The 23238-nt window shown below is 39.4% G+C and overlaps 1 pseudogene; it reads right to left on the bottom strand.

Annotated features, from left to right (window-relative positions):
• Positions 1-1389: 1389 nt before the first annotated feature.
• The window catches only part of LOC149471995 (uncharacterized), a 39859-nt pseudogene continuing 18010 nt past the window's right edge, over positions 1390-23238 (bottom strand).

The raw sequence follows: 23238 nt of genomic DNA, 5'->3' as shown, positions 1-23238 counted from the left end.
AGTCTTTAAGACTAATTGAATACTTGACAAACTGCTGTTTTTCTGCTCATTTATTGAAAAAAACAAAAACAAACAGATGGAGCTGCGTGTTTTCTATATTTGCCTTTCCTTATATTTACTCTTGTCAGAATGAGTTTAATAATCATGTTTGCTGATTACATATAACAAATGGCTGACTTGTAGTAAGGTGAGGTATAAATAGTAGAACAGGTGTGTGAGCATTTGTCTCGGATGACAAATGGTGTGAAAGCAGCTGATTACCTTTTTTTAGCTTTGTGTGGAATTCTATATTCATAGAAAATGATGATATATATCTCATTTTAGCAGAAGTTTCAGATGGTAAGATTGCTAACAGGGGTAGACTGACCATTCGAGCATTCAGGCACTGCCCGAGGGTCCGGGGTCAGTAGAGGGCCCCATGAGATGCCCATGGTACTTTTTATAGGCTTTTTTGGGTGTGGTTTGAGTGTGGACGAGGACACAGGGGCCCCATGATCCCCTATTGCCCGGGGGCCCCATGAGTTGTCAATCTACCCCTGATTGCTAAGCAGAGGTGTGAGATTGTAAGAACTGAATTCATGGTTACTGGGTATGTACTGTATGTGGCCAGTTTAGTGCAAGGTGGGTGTGCTTCCCCCATACTGCATTGACTATGCTTATCTCTGCAGCGATAGCGATGATCAGTACAGAATCGTGAAACAGAATGGCTGTCACAACTTCAGAATCCGCTCCCATCAGGTATGGAGTGGCTGGACCAGAACCCAGCATAGCAGCTGGGTGGATTGTGGTGAAAGCTGCACACTGGACATGGAGGACTCGCCTGGCGAAAAGGAAAGGTTCATAGGGCGCATCTATCAAGGAGATGGTGTATAAGGAGATGACAGCCGGTTATTTGTGGTAAATGGAGACATGCACTGGGCAGCACTTCTGAGAGTATGAAGCAGACTATGGGTGGAGGAAAGAAGAGACAAGAAGGTGCTTCTAAGTGCAGTGAGTCCAATAGGCTTTAATAAGTCTGGTTAAAAACACTTACAAAATAGAAGAATTTACAGGCTCATCAACAGTACATCAATGTGCGGGGCTCTTCTCACTGTATAGCAGCCCGCTGTGCCGGCCAGCAGCTGCAGGGAGAGCTCAGAATGAGGTGTCAAGATGGCCGCCATTCTTTCGGGAATGCTGGAGTGCACGCTGGAACTCACGCTGTCCAGATGGAATGCAAGCCGGAAGTGATGTTTGCGTGGGGCGGTGATGCGTTTCGGAGCATACGCAAATGCTCCTTCTTCATGACCAATCCCAAGGAAAGGATGAGCCTTTCTCCTACTTATGAGGCTTGTCCTTTCCTTGGGATCGGTCATGAAGAAGGAGCATTCGCGCATGCTCCAAAATGCGTCACTTCCAGCTTGTGTACCAACTAGACAGCGTGCCTGCTAAAGTGTACTGCAGCGTTCCAGGGAAGAGCTTCTGCATAGAGATGGAACAGGAGAATGTGAGATACAAGAGCACCACCAACTAAGTGCTAAGTGTAGTAAATTTATTGAGAATAAAGAGTAAAAGAGCAAGAATGCACTCACAAGAAATGTACTCCAAACAGTATATATATATATATATATATATATATATATATATATATTTTAAGCCAGTAGATGGTAGCCTTTCCACAGCTAGGTCAGCTGTCTTCTCTTGTCCAGGATCAGTAACCAGCTGGACACTGTACAGAGACTCAGTGGTAACTGGGCATCCAGAGGGTGCAATGATGTCACAAGGGCAGTAAGCACATGTTTTGGGGTGGAGCTGTCCCTTTGTCAAGCCAACCTTTGGAGTACATCTCTTATGAGTGCATACTCACTCCACTCTTTATTTTAAATAAATGTATTGTGTGTGTCAGTGGTGCTCTTGTGTCTCTCTTTTCTGTGCATTTTATATGGTTTGATTGAGGAAATGAGTCCTGCAATATAGGTGTAGGTGCTGACTCCAACAGAGCTGTGAGCCACTGTGGACTTTGTTTATGGATTTTCATTTTGATTAATATTATTTTAAAAATTCCTGATACTCTTTAGAGGTTGGCATCATTTTGCGCAATTGAGAATTTGGGGTGTGCACTTTGCGGTCCGCCCCCATCTGTTTTTTACTTAGGAAAGTGTGACACCTATTGTCTGTCCTGCATCAATTCTACCATTTTCCTAAAGTCCTTTTTCTGTGGTTGTTCAAGGCTGTTATGCAGACAGCGATTTATATTTCAAATTATTCTGTGTATTTGTAGAGCCATCTTTATTCTGGCTTTTAAACAGCAGAAATGCAAACATTCACAAGCCAAGAACAATATGCCATAACTTTGTTTCTGTGCAATGCTTGATAATGAATATCAGCTTTTGATGGGTTCTCATAGGTTAGTACGCTCTGCTGCGTGCCCTCCGTAGACAATATTCACACAGCTATCCTCCGCTATTCACGTTTTACATTTGTTCAGCTTTGTTTACCCTGGGGTAGTAAACTACCTAGACTTAGAGGGAGACAGGAAAATGAAGGATTAATCCTATGTTGCAAAATTTCAAGGAACAAAGAAGCACACACATATACAATCAACATGAAACTCTTCTGTTATTTATAGATGCAAAATGGAATACGATGGTCTACACCCCCATCATTTTTATTTTTTTTTATTTACTAGTAATAGTGGCAATCAACGGCTTTTAGTGGGACTATATAGCAGGCATTCTGATACTAACTGACACTGGGTGGGAACTGACTAACTGCCATTGACATTTCCAGTGACACTAATACAGTGATCAGTGCTAATAAAAAGTGCTGGCACTGTACTAATGACACTGGGCAGGAAGGGTTAACATCTGGGGTGATCAAAGGGTTAAATGTGTATTAGGGAGTGATTCAACTATGTACTGTGTGTTGTTTTACTAAAGGATGTGCTGGTTTTTATCTCCCTGCTTTGCAGGGAGATATAAACCAGCATGTCCCCGTTGACTAGCGAGAGACCTGTGTTGTTTACATTCATATATATCTCTCCTGTCAATTGCGCTGCCGATCATTGAGTCCCAGACATAAATCGCTGTCTGGGACCCAGTGATTGACATCTACAGGAGCCAATCACAGCACAGGTAGGATGGTGGGCGCATGTGCCCCCTACCTGGAAATACAGAATCACGTATGTATATGTGATTCTGCACAGAGTGACTGCCCTGTTGCAGTAAAACCGTGTAAGAAGTTTTGGACGGAGCAGCAAAGAATTGCCACCTCTGTAAGGTTATTATTGCAGGTTATTCCTGTAATTTCCCACCACCTCATGTTCCAGTGCAAAAACAACAACAAAAACCTGACATCCCTACTCTACTTAAAGTGTTACTAAACCCACAACAGTAAAATCAGTCTGTATATGCAGTAAAGCATACTTCTTATACTCACTGTGGAACCTAAGGCATTAACCCCCTGTATTGTGTAAAAAGGCTGTTTGCTCCTGTCTTCTCTGATCCTCCTCTACTTCCAGTGTCCCCCTCTTATCTCCTGACAAGACATATCAGAGTGGAGACACTCTGCACATGCTCAGTTTGGTGTGTATTGCTAGAGAGGTTTTTATTTTCTTAGGAGAGTGCATGTGATCAGCACAGGGCCAATTAGCACTGTCCAGACAGAGGTCAGGGGTTCTGAATCCTCCTAGAGCAAAATAAAAACTTCTCCTATAAGCTTTAACATGTGCTTGGCTGGACACTGATAGAAGTTACACGACTGCTCTAACTGCTGCTGAAAAAAGGTATTTAGTAGTATATAATTACTAAAATAATTGCACTTCCATGTTCTGTGTACTGTGGGAGACCGGATATAGTGAATGCAGGGGCCTTAGTTTAGTAGCACTTTGAAAAGAGGCTTATATTGCTGTCTGTGTCACCATTGGAGAGATTATTCTCACTCTCTACCTCACTGATGCAATAGAGGTCCTAACCCCTCTGCATTTTATACAAAAATGAATGAAAGTATTTGACTTTACTTTACTGTAGAAAAAAAAAAACAAGGAACACCTAACAATAGGCAATTAAATAATTTAAACTATTGAACAAGTAAAATAAGGCAACTGATCCATTGTCCAACTATCCATATGGCCTTTAGACATTTTACCATAAAACAAATGTTTGTTGAATATACAGCATAATTAAAAATGGCGTCAGTTCAGACAGTTAACCAAAATTACTGAACAAAACCAAGACAGCATCTGAGTACCATTATTCTGTTGTCATCAGGTGAATAAACACAATTAGAATAGTTTGGAATGTGCATGTGTAAACATGTCCAAAGTAGCCATTTGAGCAGGTAATTACTAGCACAAATGATTTTCCAGCAATTGGAAGTATTCCATTCTTCTGCAAACTGCATTATGGGTATAATTAAAAATAAATGAATTTAGATTTTCAAGTAACACTGGCTAATTGTATAATTCCTTGAATGTTTTTCTCCCGAGATAGAACCATGGCATCATGTGCTGATTTAATATTTGCATCACTTTGCAAGAAAATGCAGTTAGTGAATGAATACACAGAAATGTAATAGGCCTTGTCAGACCGGGGCTTCATGTGTTGTGTCTGGCTTAATTATAAAAGCAATATTTAAAATGTATCAATTATTGTCATGTTTGCTACCGTATAATCCACCTGTTTTCTGGAGTCCTGGAGATAACTATCCATTGGGCTCTTACAAGTGATTTTCTCTCATATACTGTTTAGTTGCTCTACTTTACATTTTGATCAGTATGTCATGATCCATTCTGCTATTTGTTTTCCAAGTTTATGTACACAAACATAAAGGACATTTCTTTTCTTTAAATTTTTATTAATTTACAGTTTCTATAGTTTTTCACAGAATGAAACCCACTATCACATCTGTTTAATAGCATCGGTTGAATGTTGCACGTAGTGTAAAAGCTGTAGGCCAATGCCCATAGCCACTTTCACCGGGAAGGCCCAAGCATTCTTAACACCCAACTGCTCAAGTTGTGAATAAATAAATCTGTCAAGAATGTAACTAAAGCATCAGAAATTAAATGGTTGGTACTCTCTGTTGGTTAGCGGCGATATGTGGTGATATGTGAGGACATTAGGTGAAGATCTATATTCTTTCTTTAATAATAATATTATTAATAATAATAATAATAATAATAATAATAATAATAAAAATGAATATACATAGAATAAAAAAAAATAATGAAGCATTGCTTTTATTTGTGTTAGAAAGGTTCAATTATTTTTATATACAGTTAGCAAGAATCCATACAACAGTTTTCGGGTTTAAAGTGGTGGCAAGCCAGCTCTATTATCTATATGGGATTAGACACAATGAGGTTGATTTACTAAAGGCAAATAGGCTGTGCACTGAAAGTTCAGTTGCTCTAGATCTGAGGAGAACATGCAAGGAAAATAAAAAAAACAGCATTTTTGTTTAAACATGATTGAATGAAAGAAATCAGCAGAGCTTTGCCTCATTTCAGAGCTTCCCCTCGGATCTAAAGGAACTGTACTTGCAGTGCACAGCCTATTTACCTTTAGTAAATCAACCCCTGTATAAGCAGCTTCTTCACAGCAAAAAGAAAAAAACAATACACACAAAAAGACAAAAAACAAAGCATCTTACCCTGTCTGTAATTAACTAAGCAATTGTGATTCTAACATTTAAATTGGCCTTGTAAAAATTCCTCACACCCTCAAAAAAGGCAGAAGTTCCCACTTGCCAAAACTGCTGCCACTCAGAATCTATCTGCAGAGTCACATTCACTGGCTTTCCCAAGGTTTGATTTGAAAGATTTTTAGAGGCTCCTGTGATGGTAGATGCCTCTGATGAATGATATATATATATATATATATATATATATATATATATACAGTTGTGTTCAAAATAATAGCAGTCAGACATCACTAACCTGATCAATCACTGTTTTTGGTAGAAATGATATTTCTACATTGCAAATAATTTACTAGCAGGTGTAGTAGAGTAATAGAAATCCAACATACCCAACAGTCATGACATGCATGCTGCTGATTCTGTGTAATTGAATCAGTAATTGAAAGGGGCATGTTCAAAATAATAGCAGTGTGGAGTTCTATTAGTGAGGTCATTCATTCTTTGAAAAACAGGTGGCAATTTCTGCCCTTATTTAAGGAAGGAAGACAGCAAATGTTGTACATGCTGGTTACAGTGCATTTCTCTCTGAAATTCTGAGGAAAATGGGTCATTCCAGACATTGTTCAGAAGAACAGTGTACCTTGATTAAAAAGTTGATTGGAGAGGGGAAAACATATAAAGAAGTGCAAAAAATGATAGGCTGCTCAGCTAAAATGATCGCAAATGCTTTAAAATGGCAACTAAAACCTGAAAGACGTGGAACAAAGTGAAAAACTACCATTCGAATGGATAGAATAGCCAAAATGGCAAGGACTCAGCCAACAATCAGCTCCAGGAAGATCAAAGAAGTACTGTTACAATTAGAAGACGCCTATGTGAAGCCAAGCTATCTGCAAGAAGCCCCCGCAAAGTGCCACTGTTGAAAAAAAGACATGTGCTGAAGAGGTTACAATTTGCCAAAGAGCACATTGACTGGCCTAAAGAGAAATGGCGCAACATTTTGTGGACTGATGAAAGTAAGATTGTTCTTTTTAGGTCTAGTGGCCGGAGACAGTTTGTCAGACGACCCCCAAACACTGAATTCAAGCCACAGTACACTGTGAAGACAGTGAAGCATGGTTGCGCAAGCATCATGATATGGGGATGTTTCTCATACTATGGTGTTGGGCCTATTTATCGCATACCAGGGATCATGGATCAGTTTGAATACATCAGAATACTTGAAGAGGTCATGCTGCCTTATGCTGAAGAGGAAATGCCCTTGAAATGGGTGTTCCAGCAAGACAACGTCCCCAAACACACCAGTAAACATGCAACATCTTGGTTCCAGATCAACGAGATTGATGTTATAGAGTGGCCAGCCCAATCCCCGGATCTTAATCCAATAGAAAACTTGTGGGTTGACATCGAAAATGCAGTTTCTGAGGCAAAACCAAGAAATAGAGAAGAACTATGGAATGTAGTCCAATCATTCTGGGCTGGAATACCTGTTCACAGGTGCCAGAAGTTGGTTGACTCCATGCAACACAGATGTACAGCAGTTCTCAGAAACAGTGCTTATACAACGAAATATTCATTAAGTGATTCAAAGCAAAATCTTCAAACATTTTTCAGTTTATATAGTGAATGTTTGAGTTTGTAAAGAAGAATACAAACACTGCTATTTTTTTGAACAGTCTAATATCCACTTTTCTTCAATTTTTTTTGAGGAACAACACAAATTTGATACATTTTTCTTCATGTTTTGATTTGGAATAGAATGTGTAGTGTTCCCAATGCATTTGTGTGTATGGAAATGAAAGCTATTAGAAGGATTTTGAGCTTTATTCACTTTTTTCAACACACTGCTATTATTTTGAACACAACTGTATATATGTATATATATATATATATATATATATATATATATATATATTATATTATATTTTATTTTATATATATATATATATATATATATATATATATATATGTGAGATTTTACGCAGGGCCTTGCATCTTACATTCTGTACATTCACATCAGTCCCTCAAGAAGCTTACAACCTGAGGTCCCTATTTCAGTTTCATATTCATTTAACTCTTAGGTTTATAGTATACAAAATATTTCATGGAAGCTGAGCAGATAAAAAAGACAGTACGAATCAGTAACAAATAAGGTACTTATGAGTGATCTCATTAAATCTTCTGTTCTTTTTTTGAAATATAAGCAACTGTACAATTGTATGTATGTTTTAATGAAACATTTCCACTGCTCATCAATAATTATCAGTTAATTTAATTAGCCTCACAACATTTTTAAGGAAAAGTCATAAGTATTAACACATTTAGCATACACTCATAACTTGATAATCATCACTGCAGTTAATTGTTAACATATTTTGCATAAACATATAAATTGGTAGTTGTCGTTGCATTTCTCAGTAGAAAATAATCTTTCATGGAACATGTTTACTATCGTAGTATATCTAGGATTAATTCTAATATTTAATTCTGAAAATATTTTTTGCTGTAATTATGTGGATCAGCATACTATTTCTTTCACAATTACAGCGGTTTGTGCTTGTACTGATTAGCAAAGTCATTTTTATGACTCTTTGATGATTTTTAAAGACTTAGAAACAGTAATTAATTTTTAATTCTGATCTCTACTCTTTCCTTTAAATATGCTAAATTATTTAAAATGTATTTTTTTTAATTTCCTGGGACTGAATTTATTTCTTTTGGAGAATGCTATTATACTTTGCACACACTTTAAAGTTAACACAATACTAATAATTAGAATACTTACTTTTTTATCTGCACATGAAAAGTTTCAGTTATTATTTCACCAAAACAAATGTCTGAAGTTAAATCTTTGTCTGATGAAACTTTAATTTTCTTTGGTTAAACTTTTTTTTATTGTGTATTGTCTTTTATGAATATTGTGGACATAAATGAATACAGCAACATTATGCACACAGGAAATATATTTTAAATTAAGTAACTAAAAGCATGGCTATGTCTAAATGTTCCACGTCTACTAGATTTGTTTGTAGATTTATTTTATTATACTTTATTTATTATAGTTATTTATATTACACCAACAATTTCCACAGCACTTTCCATTCCATTCAAATCAGTCCTTAACGTACATATTATGCATAAGTCCTTTATTTACATATTATAAAGGTTATTTAAAATTGCTATTCAGTTCTATGTCATTCTAATTATATGTCGAACCTATTACATTTTGATAATTACTATCTTATGGCAAAGATAATTACTGGGCAGTTGATTTGAATGATATTTTTATATGAAGAGATATTTTCCCACATGCTCATACTCTCTGAAATATATATGTTTATTATTAAAAAATAATTTATCATACAATTATTTTAGTAGTATTTATATAATGAGATGTGTGATAAATCCATAACCTTGCTTATTATGTTCACTTAGGCTATAAACTAAAGGTTAATTTGGTTCCTTTAATTGGAACCCCATCTATACATCTGCAGTTTCTTTGTGACAGTTTCATCAGATAAGCTTTTTTACTAATTATACGGTTGATCTACAATCTACCTTTTTCTTTTTCCTTTTCTTTTCCAGTCCTTATCTTGGTGTCTTGGCTTAAATAATGGATGGCTCAATAGAACAGATGTTTTGCTTTACATCTAGTACATTGTAAAATAAAAATACTTAATGATTTGGAATATTGGATTACACCAAATATTGCATAAGTAACTGTGTAGATAATTCAGAACCAAAAATGTGCAGTAAATCATCTGAAGCAGTACTTATCTCAGAGAAAATCTTCCAAACAACCATACAGAAGCATATTCAGGACACTACTGAGGGCCAGTGCTGTGGGTAGAAGTTGCTAGGCACAGTGAATTCACTTATAGGGTTCATGCATACAGACTATTTTAGGCATTTGTTATGCTTATGCAGGATAAACACGCATAATGCTCAGCGCAGTAAGCAGAGTGATCTCCTCCGCTGAACTATTGTGTTCTGACAGGGGGACCCCCCCACCAGGACACACTGATCAGCACTTGCAGCCATTAGCTGCGAGTGCTGATCAGAAACCAGTCAACTACTGGTTTTCCAGCATGCCCGTTTGACAGAAGCCAAATATTAGGTCGGCTTCTGTCGAACAGGCTGTTGTACACACTGGCCGAATGTCAGTTGGTTTCTGTTGAACTGCTCAATAGCGACTAATATTTGGCCAGTGTGTACCAGCCCTTAGTATCAATCTCTGCATTTTCCCATGCCCAGGGATCCTCTGTAAGAGAATTCCTGTGAGATGGCTGGCTAATAGAAATGCACGTTCGCACAGCAATCTCTGCAAAATAGTGACCAGACATGTGCATGCGCGATCACACACCAACACGCGCACATGCACACGCACAGTGATTATTGGCACCAGACGGACTTCTTAAAGGATGCTTCTGCCTGTGCTTAGTGCTGACTGGTCTTCAGCTGTTTCTCTGTGTCCTGTTGTATTCTTGTATGATCTCCTTGTTGCTGACCTGGCTTGTTCCTGACCTGACTTCGGATTCCTCTCCTGCCTTGTTGCTCGTTTCTGATCCCGGCTCTGTTCCTGACTTTGGCTTGCTTATGATTTGGTACCTCACTGCCCTATATTGATGACCTTGGCTTTTCCTATGACCTTGCTCCTGTCTCCGATCCCAGCTTCCTGTCCTGCTTGAGTACCCTCTTGGCTGTTTATTATACCAGCTCTGCACACCATAAACTGTTCCTACTTCAAGTCAGCTGGGAGATCTGACACATCATTTATCCTGATCCTGTTGTGCAAGCAGAGTGCCCTTTTAACCTAGGTGGGATTCCGAAACATCTCTACAATTCCTGAACCGGTGGTTCGCCAGTCTCTTCAGGACTCCAACTGCAAGCTCTTCAGGCAACACCTGCTGGCACTCTTGTTCCCCTGGTCCCTCGGCACCCTCTGTTCCACTTCCAGTGGTGTCAGGGCTAGTGACACAAGTGAGGCCGACCTCATCATTTCATTCTCCCATTAGGTACGTGACATCCTCACATTCCATGTACAAACTGTCATACAAATGAATGGCTGTATGCAGCTGAACTTTTGAACTTGCCGATGCTTCTTTGCATTGACGTTTACTGGCATATGTGCTTTGGAAATATTTCCTGGACGCAAAAGTTTCACATTAAGAAATGCACTGAATGCGCATGTGTGGGTAAAAACTGATGCAAAGAAGCACCGGTGTTTACAAGAGTACAACTGCGTAAAGCCATTTAAAACGATGTCTAAAATAGTACCCTTAACCTTAATGCCCCAGCTATCTACTCTGTCTTCAGTAGTTTGTCACCTTTTTTCAGCACCAACTGATGGTTTTGGCCTTGGTGTAAATACTACAGTAAGCAAGGCTTGCACATCCTGGTTTAGTGGTCAATAAAAATTAAGTAATATGAATAATAATTTTGATGATATTTTATGTTATTACATCATTGTTATTACTTTTGCACACATTTACTCAGTCAGCTTAAAGCTGAAGTTTAATAATCAATTTTTGTAAGCAGAGGAGGTCCTGTCATTATTTTGCTTCTCTTCCTTTAACAAAATGGGCTGCATTCTGGAAAATAATACTTGAAGTTTTGTGAATGGCGGAGAGGCAGGAATCCTTCACTCCTTCAGAGTTCCAAACTCTCCATGGCACCACATATGAACGTATAATCAAATGCCTAATAGTGCCTTCATATTTAGTACAATAGAAATACAAAACAATCCTAAATCAAATATACCCCAAATTACTACACATATCAAGCACTGTTATGTACAAAGAAAGCCCACTTTTTTCTGTAGTTGTCATATGGGTCAGAAGAGGTTTCCTTGGGGACACAAACTGGAAATCAGTGATCCCTACAAAATGGCAAGTCCTTCATGTTAGAGAATAAAAACAAAATCAAAACAGGACAAAACAAAACAACAAAACAAACACAAAAACAAAACAAAACAAAAAAAAATTGTTTACCTCCTAAATTTAAACTCCCCTTCCACCAATAATTGGACTCACAATATAGCACATCAGAAAAAAAAGATCTACAGTATGTGCAACCCTAATTTACCAGTAATGTTGAATGGGTTGAATGTCCAATCCCTTAGGGGGCACCAAGTGAGATCCCTTCTTCAAATCCATATCAGAGAAAGGGATCAAAACTCAATTGTTCGATAAGACCAGGCTTACTGCAATAAGAAAATGCAACATGATGAGAGTGGGGATGTATCCTATTTAAAGCCACAAACTCAAATCCAGTCAGTTTAGACCCATGACTGTAGGCAAAGCGGTGGACCACTGGACTCCTCAGATTACCATTTGAAACATCCTTCACATGGTCTTGAATACATTGTCAACAATTTTGCTTTGTCCTTTCTATGTAAAATGCATTATATGGACATCTTAACATATATATTATTCCCACAATCTGACAGTTCACAAAGTGGCTAGATATGAGTTGCTTGACAATAGGTAGAATAACTGTGTCCTATCTATAAATTAATTTTCAAAAAGAACAATGTCCATGGGGAAAGTTCCCAAAAGAAGAGATATACAAGGATCCAATCGTCTTTGCAGTTGAAAATGTTTTGCTACCAGGAGATCCCTATTTGCAGTATTTTTACAAAGCGTCACGCTAGGTGTAGTATCAGTGAATTCACTCAGGACTTCATCATCCTTAAGGATCTTCCAGTGTTTTTTTGGATAGTCCGAATAAATCTTGAATAATTGTTGAAAGTAGTAATAACATGGGGTTCCTTGTCTGGTATAGCAAAGGATCCCATGGACTACTCTTCGCTCAACGAAGAGAGCGCCTACTGTATCCTTGCCTTAAATATTATCATAAAATTTCACAGTCTTAGTTTCAAAGACCTCAGGAGCTGTACAACTTTCCAATTGGTATTCCATTAATCAGATGTTGTGGATGTAACTGTTTGAGTGCAAAAAGAGATACTAACTATTGGCTTCCAATATAGCCTTGAGGATATTTTGTTGTCCATGTCTCAATAGATGATTAAATCCAAAAAATAAATTGTGTCACTATCATAAGATAGAATAAAGAATAGGTTGAAGGGGTTCCTGTTCAGAGTCTTAAATAAATTCCCCAATAAATCCCTGGGTCCAGTCTAAAATACAATTAAATCGTCTATGTACCTCCACCATTTTTCAACATGGTGGAGGTACATTGACATGTTGTCTAATGAGAACAACCACCACTCCCACCCCCCAGGTACATGTTTGTGTACGATAGGGCTCAATTAGTCCCCATCACCACGCTTTGCACTTGAAGGTAGTGGGAGCCATTAAAGACAAATTCTTTATGTAACAACTTGAACTTAGGAGGACTTAAAAAGAAGGGTTTATAACTACTGTATGTCTCTCTATCCCTTTTCATTCAGAAACTTGTTAGTGATTGTTAAACCCTCCAAATGTAGGATACTTGAATATAAGGTTTCTACATCTATAGATGCCAAAATGGTTTCAGGTGTAATATACACACTATCCAAGTTTGATAGCAGATGGTAATAAAATGTCCAATGTGAAAGTAGTCTCTCTACATAAGCTCTAAATATTCATCAATCACAGCAGTGGCATTTTGAGTTAAACAGTCGATCCCTAAGATATCGGTCTGCCTGGAGGGTCTGTGATGTTTTTAGTCTCCCACACATGTGGATATAATGGGGCGTGCTCATCAAAACTATGTTCCTCCTTGTCTGATGGTTTGATAATAATATTATCTAATTGTTGTAGATTCATTAAGGCCTGTTCCAGTTTTTGTGCAAATTCCTATTTACCTTTTGGTATGTAATCTATTCAATATTCTTGGTGAGTAATTTTAAAAACAGATCAACTTTTGCATTTGTTTGAAATGAAAATGTAGTACATTTGTTTGTAAATCTTCTCTGGGGATTAATTGCTTGACTACCTAACTTCGTGCTATCAGAAGACAAGAATGAATGAAATTCCATGGGAGGGATATGTTTCTCCAATTCTGCTAATATTTTCAATACTCTATAGTTGGATTGTTTAAAGTCCTATCAATCTAAAGGAAGGCCATCTAGCAGGGCCTGCTTCTTTTTTTCTATCTTGGGACCTTAAATAGCAAATTGGAAGTTTAATTTGCGAACGTATATGTTTAAATCCTACACAAATTCAAATTTATGTCTTTAGAAAGACGAAAGTTAAGCCTAAGCCATAATACCAATCCTCCCTGATGTTAACTGTAGAGTAGATAAATTGACAATCTCAAGGTTCTCTTTTAGGCCATGCAGATCGGGATTAGCGTGGGCACAAGAGCCCATTCATTAAAATGCGCTGCCATGCCCCGGGACATGCAGGAAAGAAGTCCCTGCACTATTTTCTAAATCGTATCCCAGATACTATTGCCCAATGGGATTGTATCACTTGATACAAGTACAATATGCAATTAGCAATGTGATTTAAGGTAGAAAGGAAAAAAACAGTAGGTGGATAGTGTGACGATTGTGCGCAATAGAGACATGGATGCTGTACATGACAAGCCATCTTGTTAGGTCTCAGCCATGTTGTCTCTCCTGTCCTCCATCCTCCCTTTTGAATGGAATGTGAGGCTGTCAGTGAACGGAGCTCAAAAAGGTCTCTTATCTAAAACACAGCTAGATAAACTACAGGGCTGTAAACCACTAATTAGTCTGGTTCCAGGGGGTCTGCTTGAAAACCACTTTCCTCTGCCCGATCGTAAAACAATAACTCAGTCAGTCATGACCTGTTAAGCCATTAGTGCTAAAGCATGCCATAAAACGTACATTCCACATGAGTCATTTTTCATACAAATTCATACACTTCAGCAGGAACTGGGCACATTAATATGAAGTACATATTCATATAGGTCATTTTGATATGGGTCAAACGAGACCTTGCATGACTATATCAGTACCTACAAAAGAAAATAAAGCAGTTTCTTTTATCCGGAGTGGCAAAGATATGCTAAGTGTGGTTTCTGTGCATTTAGAATATAATTCTAAATATTAATCTGCCAGTTGCTAGGATGCTACCTGTACCTATTGAAGGTTATTGACCTTAGTATGAAATTGTAAGGGATTTGGTCATAACCTTGGTTACCGCCTAACACCCATTCCCAAACTGGATGATTGGTCATTTGTTCTCAGGAGACACCCCTTTGAGATAATAGAAAAATACTGACAGCCTGGAGAAAAATGAGCTCTCCTTTTAACATCGATCAGGAATAACCTAAAAGACTTGAGAGCCAAAGCAGCCTTTTGTTCGGACGATTGGACTCTGCTCAAACCAAGGACTTTTGCAAGTATTCTGCCTTCTGAACTTCTTTCTTTTATTTCTATGTTGTTTCATTGCTCTCTTTATATCTTTGTTACATCTTTTTCTGTAAATATTTTAATTGCACCATTTTGACCTTTTTAGTAATAAATCCTATTTTCTGAAAAGTGTTGAACTGTCTCTAAAGCCTTTAATGCAAACTAAAGAATCCCTGTCTCTGAAGAGTGCTGCTGTGTGTAATAATCTTCTGAATACATCTGTCTGCGGTGACAGTGTGTTACAGGCACTTATATTAATATCATAGCGTTACTGCTAAGATTTGTGAGTTTCCTTCTTCTCTGTAAAAAGGTGGTGGTGGCAGTGTGAAGGGTTAATTGTGTAATTAACCTGACCCAGTAACAATCGCTCTCAGGCTGCTGGCACACAGATTGTGGTCCCGTGAGCTGGAAAATCTTTGTGCAGGGCGCAGCTGAGAGTGGCATTGTTACGCAAGTGACAGCACAGTGCGAGATCGGCTGGTCCTTCAGTCACGAGTTGGTGAGAAGGGCTGGGGTCTGAAGCCCCACACCGTCACAGGTAGGGGAAAAAAACATATTTCCTATGTTATTTTTGATATATTATGGGTGGGTTATCTTAATTTCTGTTCCATAACCACCACAGAAGATGAGGTGTCACCAGGATCACCAGAATTAATGTCCCCAATTCTACAGATTCACCTTTATTCCTGTTCTGGAATCTTGTTTGCTTTTGGTGAAAATAGTAAACAGGACAAAATAGAGGATTAATCTCCCTAACTGATGCACAGACAAAGTAAGAGAGAGAGAGAGACCACTTTGCATTTAACCCCACAGAGAGAGAGATAGCTTTGCCCAACAGAGAAAGAAATACAGAGAGGGTGCTTTGCGTTTGCCCCCACACAGAGAGAGACCATTTTGCCCCCAAAGAGAGAGAGATACAGAGAGAGAGCTTTGTTTTTGCCAACACATACTGAGAGATGCCTTTGCCCCCAGAGAGAGAGAGAGATTTTTGTTTTCCCCCAGAGAGAGAGAGACCACATTTCCTCCACAGTAGGAGCCAAGAGAGCCCATCAGCCAGCCTGCAGTGCCCAGAAAACCGACTTCTGCCCCCCCCCCCAGTTCATACGATGCTCTAACACTTCCCAGTAGTGGCACAGATGGCCTACACACTACTGTCTTCCTACAATACTGAAGTGAAGTAAAGTAAAGGTGGCCTGCACCCTCCTGCCTTCATACAAAACTCCATCACTTTCCAGTGACACAGGTGACCCGCAACCTCCAACAAACCTGCCTTCATACAAAGCTCAAGCACTTTCTTTCTGTAATGACACAAGTGGCCTGGGTGGCCTTTACCTAGTACCAACCTGTGGACTGTTCATGGCAGTCTTTCTCCTCCTCTCCAGTGTGTGTGTGACCATCCCACCGTCAACACACAAGGCTCCAGCTCTGCTCCTGTCCATTTATAGCAGCCATGCTGTGTTGATCATTCATGATGTCATCACTACACAGCATGAAGTGTACACTCCTTCCTGCCCTGCTGCTTGGAACACACACTCAGTGACTCAGATGGTCTTGGTTCAGGCAGCTCTGGAACTGCGCATGCACATCCATATTTCACAGGCACATTTTACATGTTACAGGCATTTATGGGCAGTAGAAAGGTGCCCATTTTTTACTGGCTGCACGTAAAAATATGGGTGGTTGGCAACACTGTTAGGGACTCGAGTCCAGGTTTCAGATTCACCTTCACATATAGGAGTCCTTTAATAACCCTATGTCAGTGCTACCTGGGGAACTAATTTCCATGACAGATACAGTGACTGCTGAGTGGGAGAAATCCATACAATTCTTTACATGTTTCTAGGGAACCTCTAACTGCATACCCTCCAGTCTGCAGATAATGCGACAATTTAATTTTCAGGAGACCTTTTCCCAACAAATTGCACAGAACTATAAAAAATGCTGCTCAAGTGCTTCAGGAGACAATTTTTACTGGCATCATTTTTGTCTCTGAGTGTATTGTCACCTTGCTATCCAAAACTATTCCTCTGACCTATATTAGGAGCTTACGCTGCTTTCTCTTCCCCTTTATCCATCAGACAAGGGAAAGGTGTTTAATTTTAAAACATCTCAAGAGCCAGTTCAACTCCTATTTGTTCATAAAAGGAAGTATAGTTATAAGGGCACTATTATTTAATTTCCATCAACTTCAGTCCTGCTCTTGCCTTTCTCCATCTCTTGCTGTTCATTTCACTTGGGAGCCCTATAATCCTGGGCAAAATTTGATGCCTGCAATTGTTGCAGGTATGCCTTCTGGGCTGTCTCATCCAACTGGTACTTTGAGAGGGGTACACAGACTTTAAATGTTGGACAAAGCCATAACAGTTTTTCTGAGAAACAGAGGACTTTTTTGATGATGGTTCTCAAATCACTGGCTGTCCATAGGACCCTATGGTTTGTGCCATTTTCCATTCCTTCCCATCTATAGTAGAGACCCTTACTGAAGCCATAAAGATTGGCATTTTGTTGCCAATTTTTTTTTGGAAGTCATGGATTGCAATGTCACAAGCATATACTCTCATGTGTGAACCAAATATCCCTATTTATTGCATAGTTTGCTTGAAAGGGTATATACCAGTGTGCAGAGGGTCCTTCAGAATTTCTAGAGTTAATGTGGTTACACCCCTTTAGCACCTGATGGATAAATGCATGCACTAGCTGTATGGATTTGAGCACAGGGATCTCTTGTTTGCTGTATTGTTGGGTCAGTAGCCAGACCTGAACCTTGTAGCTCTCCCCATTGTGTCTTTTCCCCTATGCTAGCATTGTGTCCACAGTAGCACTTGCGTAGGCAGGGCAGAGTAGGACTGGCCATAGAAGGATTACTTTGACGCAGTTGGCCATCTTAAGCATGTATTGCAATATGTGTGAACCAAATATCCCTATTTATTGCATAGTTTGCTTGAAAGGGTATATACCAGTGTGCAGAGGGTCCTCAGAATTTCTAAAGCATATACTCTCTTGTCTTCAGAATCACTGTCTGCCTGTGTTTTTTTTAAGACTGTAAAACTGCATACAGACTACATTCACCTACCTCATTTTTTATTATTATTATACAGTATTTATAAAGCGCCAATAGTTCGCTCAGCGCTGTACATTACAAAGGGGGACAGAACATGTGACAGAACCATAACAATACAATGCAAAACATGAGGGGATCGAGGGCCCTGCTCTTTCAAGCTTACAATCTAGGTTTTGAATGTAATATGAATGCAGTGCTTTGTTGAAACCCATTACTTACTGGGTGAAGGAGATGATGCCTCAGCCATTTTGGTTGCACTCTTGAAGGAATTTCTGGATTTCTTCTGATTGAAAAATCTAGTAGTGATATTTCCATAATGCATGTGCACACAAATTAAAAGCAGGTAATCAACTATGGCCACTCAAGGCCAGTAATGTGGAGTAGGGTTCACACTACTGTCTGCAAATTGTAGTACCACCTACGTTTGGGTTAATTGACTGTACAGACAACTAATTTATCTGAAGGCATGAACTACGGTGCATTAATTCACAGGGCATATGTCAGTCTAATATGTGTCTGTGGGTCTCACTGCATTGCAAACGCTTTGGATTGCTTATAAAACACAGCTATGGGTCATACTACTGCTTGTCTGAGACAACCACAACGGTGGAAATTAAACTGACCTCACTCTTAACAACCAGATTAAACAACATGGTTACAGTAAGGGACCTTGGTGTTACTTTCAGCATACCTTCCACCCGCAAGCCCTGCAGATCCAGAGGAGAGGAGAGACTGGTAAGTAAACTCCTACCTGTGGCAACTGAGTTTCATTCCTAATATTCCAGGTCCAGTGGCTTACAAGACTGCTACTAAGGTTTTATATGGTCTGTAATTCAGAAAGAAAAATAACAACCTCTGCTTGTGGTGAACAATTTTTCATGTTTATTTAGAAGAGGAGAATTACAAAACAAAGATTAGAATGTAGAAATTAACATGTCCATAGAGGTCAGACATAGGAAGTTGCAAGACCTAGTTTCTTTGCATATGACAACATTACTACTGTAGCTTCTGATGTCTAATAAAAAGACACTTACCAGCCAAAGGATTTAGCACTGTCTTCACCCAGGTTTGTTCTTCGCTGGTCTTCAGTATCCCAGCACTGCCATGTTGACTGTTAAAGGCTTTAATGTTAAAATGTTTAATGTTAAGTGCAAATTGGCCACTCACAAAATTAAAATAGAAAAAGCATGTACTCAACACTCCAAGCACGGATGCCTCTCTGTGTTTTCGATAACTGTGCTGTCAGATGGAGGAATAGCTGCAGCTGGAAGATAGACCAGAGATCTGTACACATGCACAGTGTGTTGCAGGGGATCTCCTGGATGATGTCACATGTGAGCAGAGCAGTGGATGTGGTTATGCATTTTGAAGGACCACCTTCCTTGTCAAGCCTACCTAGAGGGAATACTGTGATTACTTTATACAGGAGAAGGGGGAGGGTATATACTACAACACTGCAACTGATTATTATCAACATTAACAAGGACAGCAGCTGGCAAACTACATAGAACAGCTGGGCCATATAAAAATAACTAACAGAAACCAATACTTTTAAAAGATGCATATGGAATAGGATTGCAGTTGAACACTAAAATTCAGCTCCCCTCTGCACATGCTAGGTACCTGCTCCCTGAAAAAAAATACATAAAAAATGGAACGTGGAACTTCCCTTTTCAATTGAAGTTCTTCTTCAAGAATTTTCTGTTATTTTGAAATATCTTATCAGAGTTCCCAAAAGAGAGGGTCAACTTTCACTAAATAGACTTGGAGTAGTTAAGGACGTCTGTACATTATAACTGCTCTAAATATGCAAGCAATTTAGGATTCTCATATTTTTTTCTGCAGAGATATACTAGTTTTTCAAATGGCTTGCTATGGCTCTAGATTTCAACATAAACCAACATCAACAGGGTCAGCATAGTAGAAATATCAGTAGTATACATTTCTCAGTATTAAAATTTCAGTGGTACAAATCACCTTTCAGTTACTGAAATATGTAGCTTAACCACTTGAGCTCCTGAGGATTTACCCCCCTTAACCACTTGCCTACCAGGCACTTATACCCCCTTATTTACCAGGCCAATTTTCAGCTTTCAGCGCTGCCGCACTTTGATTGACAATTGCGCGGTCATGCAACATTGTACCAATATGACATTTTGATCATTTTTTTCTCACAAATAGAGCTTTCTTTTGGTGGTATTTAATCGCCACTGGGCACTTTACTTTTTGCGCTATAAATAAAAAAAATGCAAAAAATTTGAAAAAAAAAAAAAGTTTCTTTGTTTCTATTATAAAATTTTTCAAACAGGTATTTTTTCTCCTTCACTGATGTGCGTTGATGAGGCGGCACTGATGGGCACTGATAGGCGGCACTGATGGGCACTGATAGGCAGCACTAAAGGGCACTGATAGGCAGTACTAATGAGGTGGCACGGATAGGCGGCACTGATAGACAGCACTAATGAGGTTTCACGGATAGGCGGCACTAATATGCAGCACTGATAGGTGGCACTGATAGGTGACACTGATGATGGGTACTGATAGACGGCACTGACTGGCATCACTGCTGGGCATTGACTGGCGGCACTGACTGGCACAACCCCTGGGCACTGACTGGTGGCACTGACTGGCAGCACTGCTGGGCTGCACTGGTGGGTGGCACTGGTGGGCAGCACTGGTGGGTGGGCACAGGTGGGTGGCACTGGTGGGCACAGGTGGGTGGGCACAGGTGGGTGGCTATGCTGGGCACAGGTAGGTGGCACTTCTGGGCACAGGTAGGTGGCACTGCAGAGTGGCACAGGTGGGTGCACTGCTGAGCACAGGTGGGTGATCTGCTTGGCACAGGTGGGCGGAGCTAGTGGGCGCACTGCTGGGCACAAGTGGGCGGAACTTGCGGGTGGCACTGCTGGGCACCGATCATCAGGGCACTGATCATCAGTGCCCTGATGATCGGTGCCGATCCCCGCTCTGACAACTGCCGGTTCTCGGCAGTACTTTCCTCACGATCTGACAGCGTAAGGAAAGTGCAGCCGAGAACCGGCACTTGCATTTCCCTGTGATCAGCGTGTCATTGGACACCGCTGATCACGTGGTAAAAGGCCGCTGTGATTGGCCTTTTACCACATCACGTGATCAGCTGTGTCCGTAGGACACAGCGATCACGGAGATCGCCGGGTGCGCGCCCCCTGGGGCGCGCAGGAGAGCGCGTTCTGGGAGGACGTCATATGACGTCCACTCAGAACTGGCCGGCCGCAGTGCAGCCGTCATTCGGCTATCTGCGGTCGGCAACTAGTTAATGACCAGGCCTCTTTTTGCTACTCGGCGCTGCACTAATTCAACTGATAATTGTACGGTCATGCAACGCTGCACCTAAACAAAATTTACGTCCTTTTTTTCACACAAACAGAGCTTTCTTTCGGTAGTATTTGATCACCTGTGCGCTTTTTATTTTTCACGCTGTAAACAAAAAAAGACCAAATATTTTGAATAAAAACAATATTTTTTACTTTCAGCTATAAAAAATATATAGTAAACTCAAAGTTAGTTATAAATTTAGGCCAAAATGTATTCTGCTACATGTTTTTGGTAAAAAAAATCCCAATAAGTGTATATTGATTGCTTTGTGTGAAAGTTATAGCGTCTACAAACTATGGTATAGATACTGCAATTTACGCCATTTTTTTGCTATACAGCGCTGCGCTAGTTTAACGGACAATTGCATGGTCATGCAATACGGTACATAAATGAAATTTATGCCCTTTTTTTAACACAAATCGAAAATTCTTTTGGTAGTATTTGATCACCTGTGCACTTTTTATTTTTGGCGCTATAGCCAGAAAAAGTTTTGAAGAAAAAATTTTGTTTTTAAAAAAAACAATATTTTCTCATTTTGGTCATAAAAAATATCTAAAAAAACTAAAATTTCGTCATACATTTAGGCCAAAATGTATTTTACTACATGTTTTTGGTTAAAAAAATCCCAATAAGTGTATATTGATTGCTTTGTGTGAAAGTTATAGCGCCTACAAACTATGGTATAGATAATGGAATTTACATAGCTTTTACTTTCTGACTGCCCATCACATTTCTTGAGGTGCTAAAATACCAGGATAGTACAAACACCCTCAAATAACCCCTTTTCGGAAATTAGACACCCTAAGCTATCTGCTGAGAGGCATATTGAGTCCTTGGAAGATTTTTTTTTTTTCACAAGTTTCTGGAAAATTACAAAAACTTTTTTTTTTACACGAAGTTGTCATTTAAATGATTTATTTCTTGCACAAGCCATGGGTATATGTGGAATTACACCCCAAAATACATTATGCTACTTCTACTGAGTATGGGGATACCACATGTGTGAGACTTTTTGGGAGCCTAGCCACATACAGGAGCCTGAAATCCAATGACCACTTTGAAAGCCTGAAGGTGCGTAACTGCCTCATTTCACTTCCTCACTACCTATCACAGTTTTGAAGGCCCTGACATGCCAGGATAGCCCCAAACCCCCCCAAAATGACCCCTTTCTGGAAAGTAGACACCCCAAGGATGTTAAAAAGAGGCACGGTGAGTATTTTGCAGATCTCATTTTTTATCACAAGGTTTTGAAATAAAAAAAAATAGAAAATATATGTTTTTGTTTTTTTTCTTCATTTTCCAAAAACTTGTGGCAACAAATGAGATCTGTAAAATACTTACCGTGCTTTTTATCAAATTCCTTGGGGTGTCTACTTTCCAAAAAGGGGTAATTTGGGGGGGTTAGGTGCTATCCTGGCATTTCAGGGCCTCCGAAACTGTGATAGGTAGTCTGGAAGTGTAATGAGGAAATAAAGCCCTTTAAAAGCCTGAAGGTGCTTATTGGATTTTGGGGTCCTGTACTTGGCTAGGCTGCCAAAAAGTTTCTCACATGTGGTACCCCCATACTCAGGAGAAGTAGCAAAATGTGTTTTGGGGAGTAATTCCACATATACCCATGGCATGTGTGAGCAGTAAATCATTTAAGTGACAATTTTGTGTAAAAAAAAAAAATATTTTTTTTTGTCATTTTCCAAAAACTTGTGGTAAAAAAATAAATTCTTCTATTGATTCAACATGCCTCTCAGCAAATAGTTTGGGGTGACTAATTTCTAAAAAGGGGTCGTTTTGGGGGGTGGGGGCGTTTTATGCCCAGCATAAGAAGTTTATGCCACACATCATTCACTCTTCTAACCACCTGAAGACCAAGCCTTTTCTGACA

The sequence above is a fragment of the Staurois parvus genome, unplaced genomic scaffold, assembly GCF_062004578.1.
Source record: "Staurois parvus isolate SC_StPar_1 unplaced genomic scaffold, SC_StPar_1.0 ptg000025l, whole genome shotgun sequence".
NCBI classification, from domain to species: Eukaryota; Metazoa; Chordata; class Amphibia; order Anura; family Ranidae; genus Staurois; species Staurois parvus.
Note: the sequence above shows the minus strand (reverse complement) of the source record. Positions and strands in the feature narration are given on the sequence as shown.